This window comes from Helianthus annuus, chromosome 15 (genome assembly GCF_002127325.2).
Source record: "Helianthus annuus cultivar XRQ/B chromosome 15, HanXRQr2.0-SUNRISE, whole genome shotgun sequence".
Taxonomy (NCBI): domain Eukaryota; kingdom Viridiplantae; phylum Streptophyta; class Magnoliopsida; order Asterales; family Asteraceae; genus Helianthus; species Helianthus annuus.
Genome location: NC_035447.2, coordinates 160,332,514 through 160,338,010, shown reverse-complemented (window position 1 = coordinate 160,338,010; position 5,497 = coordinate 160,332,514).

Genomic DNA, 5,497 nt, shown 5'->3' with positions numbered 1-5,497 from the left:
TGTGATTAACTGATTAATTGACGTAACTGATATCTGCTCGAAACGGACTTGACGAAATAGAACTCACGGCGAAACAGAATGTGTTTCGCCAAAGGTATGAACGACGAAACAGGTTTTGTTTCGCCAAGGATGTGAGCGACGAAAGGAAAGTGTTTCGTCAAAGGGGTTCACGGCGAAACAAAGGGTGTTTCGCCAATTTGGATAACCTGCACAGTAAGTATTTCTGTTAAAACTTAACTGAGTTAACTAGCTGCTGTTAGATGCTCTGCATGACTTGTATGATCATGAATATGTGCAATGTGCTACTTGGTGATTATTGATGCGTTGTCCACTATGATTATACTTACGTGCCAAATTCGTGTATACAAACTGATTATGTATACGTGCATACCTTAGGACGTGATTGATTAACTGTGGGCACATACTTAGCATACCGAGCAAACCAAGGTGAGTTCACACTCATACCAAGGCATGGGATTCCCGGGGTTGGGAATGGGTTGGAATACTGGAATTGAACAATTACTCGTACCTACGCTAATACTAGACTATCTACCATCGTCCTCGGTTAGGCAAGGCACTTACGTAAAACCTACGTAAACTAGTACTTACCACTGTCCTCAGGGTTCGAGGGACACTTACGTAAAACCTACGTAAACTCATACTTACCACTGTCTTCCGGGTCAGGAAGGACACTTACGTAAAGCCTACGTAAACCCCCGCGTACCACTGTCCTCGGTAAAGAAGGACACTTACGTAAAGCCTACGTAAACCCCGTACGTACTCCTGTTCTCAGGCTAAGAAGAACACTCATGGTTACGAATAGTCTAGTGTATTTAAATATGGGAAGCCCCCACTAATGGAACATACAATTGCTTTAGTTAATCTCACATGGTTATGCTACGAACTTACTTACTATGAACTCGCTCAACTAGTTGTTGACTCTCTGTTACATGCCTTGCAGGACCCTAGGTACTATGGAGCTTGCACGGGAGGCGCGGTCGTTGTGGGCACGGGTCGTGGATGTTTCGTTAAACACTTTATGACATTTCATACTTTACTTATGTTGGGTTTTTTTTACGCTTCCGCTAAACAGTGATATTATACTTATGTTTGAACACCTTTCATATTGGTTGGTTTGAATGATATTCACTTTTACTTATTAATTACATGTTCAATATGATTGGTGGCTTGATCCTGGTTATGTCACGCTCCCAAGCGGTGATACTCCGCAGGTGGATTTTGGGGGTGTGACACTCCCCATGGCGATGAACTTGGCCGTATGAATCCTTTCTCCAACAATTCGTCTAACTGTTTCTTCAGTTCTTGCATTTCTGCTGGTGCCAAATGGTAAGGTGCTTTGGCAATTGGTGCTATTCCTGGTAGCAGGTGGATTCTGAATTCAACTTTCCTGTCCGGAGGTAGTCCTGGTAATTCTTATGGAAATACATCTGAAAACTGAGATACTACTGGAATATCTTTTAGTTCTTTTCCTTTAGTGTTAGTGATTATGGAAATCAAATACACTGAAGATCCTTTTTCTTATATAACTTGCTGTTTTCATCACAAAGATGAATTTTGTGGATCTAGATGGCTTATCTCCTTTAATTGTGATCTTTTCACCCTTTGGTGAATTTACTTGAATTGACTTTTGATCACATAAAATACTGGCTTTATTGGTTACTAACCAATCGATTCCTAATACAACATCGAATCCTACTAGATTCATTGGGTAAAGGATTGCAATAAACTTTTGATTTAAAAATTCTATTCTTGCTCCCTGCAAGATTTCAGAAATCTTAATGGTTTCTCCATTTGCTGCTTCTACTAGACATTCTTGTGGGAGTTTAGTTAATGGTTGATTGAGAAGTTTGCAAAATGAAGTATTAATGAAACTTTGGTTCACACCAGAGTCAAATAATACTTCAGCAAAAACATCATTAACTAAAAACTTACCGGAATCATCTTGGCTTCATCTTCAGTCAGAACAAATGCTCTAGCATTTTTAGTATTCTTGTTGTTCGTAGCTGGAGCTAGTTTCGGACAGTTTGGCTTGATGTGGCCTTGTTCTCCACAGTTGTAGCATATCCTGTTGTTAGGTTTCTTCCTGCAGTCTTCTTCCTTGTGTCCAGATATTTTGCAGAAGTTGCAATATATGGAGCATCTTCCAGAATGCTTCCTTTTGCAATACTTGCAATAAGGTGCAGAGGTAGAACCTATATTTTTCCCACGGTTGGAATTTCCAGAGCGAAATTCTTGGGTAAGCCTTTGAGCTAAGTTCTTCCTTTGATCCTCTTCTCGTGTACGCACTAACTCATCTGTTAAGGTATTTGCTAGTTCTACAGCTTCTTCTATAGTTTGAGGTCTAGCCGCCTTGACTACATGCCTAATCTCACTGATTAATCCCTAGATGTAAGGGGAGATTAATACTGGTTCTGGTGATGCAAGGGTTGGCACTATTCTAGCATATTCAAGGAATAACGTAGTGTATCCCTTACTATCCACTCCAGTCATCCTAAGGTTTAGGAATTTATTTGCTATCTGTTCTTTTTCATTCGGAGGGCAGAATTTCCTTTCCACCATGTTCTTAACTTCTTCCCATTCCATGTTGTAAACCCTGTCACTTCCCCTGGATTGGAGGATAGTGTTCCACCATTCTAAAGCTGAGTTTTTAAACAGATTAGAAGCAAACATTATCTTATCCTCTTCCGCACACTTGCTTATCTTTAAGACTGCCTCAGTCTTTTCTATCCAGCGTAGAGCTTCAACGGCCCCTTCATTGCCCGAGAATTCAATTGGTTTACAAGACCAGAATTCTTTATAAGAACAACCATAAGATATGGTTCTTCTTCTTTTGGGAATGGGCACTTGAAGTATGGGTCCATTGTTTACGCTGTGTTCTGGTTCAGTGGGTCATTTACTGCTATGGTTATTTTTATTATTCACTTCCCTAAATGTTTTGATAATATATGGCATTGCATCTATTATCCCTTGTGCCACTATGTGTTGGATGGCACTGTAGGATCGTTTTACCGACCGAAACGAGTCGTTCAGAGGCGTTCTACTCAATATGAAAGGCAGAAACAGACATATCGAGTTTGATTCAGCTAGATATTCACTTTAAATGTCTTTCTGATTGATTTGACAAAGTTTTATAGTAAGACGACACTTCGGCAGCACTTCGGCTCCGGAAACACCTTTGAATTTCGTACCAAATGACAAGACACTAAGGGTATATATAGGGATGCTAATTTCGTGTGAAATTACACAAGCGAAATTAGATTTCACACGAAATCATGATTTCGTGCGAAATTACCATTTAATTTCGTGCGAAATTACACATATGTAATTTCGTACGAAATACCCTTTCAACACATATATCTCGTTTTACGTGCCCTGAACCATCTAAAACAATACAAGACTCGATACAAGACGAAGTCGACAGACGGATGCACCAACAGGCACTGTTATCCACTGGGTTTCCATTGTTATCATTGTTCAGATTATCATTATTTAGGTTATCGTTATTCGGGTTTTCCTGGTTCACTTCGTTTTCCATCTGAATTTTAAACATTTACCATGTATTAATATCACAAGATAATATTTAATACAACCAATCACACAACACGCATTTTGATCAAAAACGTCACATTGCTACTTACTTTTTCTTATATAGTATGCATCTAATACAAACTGAAACAGGAAATTAAAATTACAATACTAGTAGGCATCTATAGCTATTGTCTAGATTTTTTTTCAAACATACACACACACACACACACACACACACACACACACACATATATATATATATATATATATATATATATATATATATATATATATATATATATATATATATATATATATATATATATATATATATATATATATATATATACTGCTACGGCCACCATCACTGATATGGGTTCATCCAGAGCTCCATATTGCGCTCGTCATACTTCCAGACGAGTCGCTCTCCAACCTGCCTCATCCTTTCGCTACTTTCTAAAATTTCCTCTCCGAAGGTTCGGAGCTCTTGCACATTTTCTGCACTCATTGGGGGTGCAGGTGCTGGGACTGGGTTTGGGAACTAGGGCATGCGATCCTGGTATGGGTATGGATTCTCTAAAATTTCTCTAGAGGGTCCAAACCTGGGTAGGCTGCTAGATTCGGCATGGGTTCATCTTCTGGTATTGGGTAACGTTGCACATAATCCCTATTATCATCCAACAACGGGTCATAATCTGGGTCTAAGGGATTGGGTGCTGGTACTCTAGGTATCTCCTCTGGGTTAAAATCATGCATTTGGATTTGATTTTCTAGATTGTTTTCTATGTCCATTGGCTGTGTGGGAAACAGTGGTAATGGTTGGGGTGCTACGAGTTGCTCCAGGTTAGGGTCGGCAGCTGTGGTTGCTAGGATATGGAAATTTGCTAGACTCCTATTGAGCATATCCTGTGTGTGGGCATCTGTTTCTCTTTTAGCGGCTGATAGGGCTCGATGTTTTTGCAACTTTTTCATTCTTTTCCTACGTTCATGCGCTCCTCTACTGAACCATCCTCTCTTTTTTTAGAGGGAATGGCTCTTCAGACTGAGCCTTAAACACGAATATCCCATCTTCATTGTCAGCTGAATACCCAGAGAGGGCAGGCTGTGAAGAGGTGTCTTCGCTCCTAGGTGACCTGGACAACTGACGGTAGGCGTCGGAAGGTCCTTGGTCGCTCATACTGTAAACTAACAAATAGTAAAATAACACACAACAATAAAATACAAACATGCACGTAGTTCCGTAGAAAATTTCCTAACATATTGAAATAATATCTTGGTGTCAGCAGAACACTTCTGTCCCTGAATCAGTGGCTTAGCTCTGATACCACCTTCTGTCGCAACCTCCGCCCCCTATCTGTCCCGGGAACGGGCGACCACGAGATTCAATTTTTGCGGTATCGGTGCTTATCAATTTGGCAGCGGAAATTACATCAGGACCATAGTTAGGAAATGTTTTATCATAGTAAAACACCATATTTTATATAAATAAGTATATTGAGATAAAACCCAAGTTTTCATTACAAACTGATTTATAGAGGTAAACCCCATTTTATTGAAATAAAACATCTTCTTTATTTAGGTAACTTTTATAGCCACTTTTCCAAGCCTTCAGTGCTGTCCAGCTGGCTTCTATTCGGCTTTCACATTTTGTTACCTGAAACGCGTTTAAAAATATTTTGTCAGTGGGAAATACTGGTGAGTGAATCCCAGTTTAAACAAGAAGAGTTTTATCTTTTAACAATATTGAGAGCGATTAAATTGTTTACATCTACACAATTACTCATTCAGTACTGTCAATCCTGACTGGTGGGTCATATTACCCATTGGCTAACTCTTTGTCCAATGGTAACCCATTCCACATTTTGTATACAAAACCCTAACATACCGGCAGTAATTGAAGAATTACAAAAACTCAATCACTGCTTAATCACATTGTAAAATAATTAAG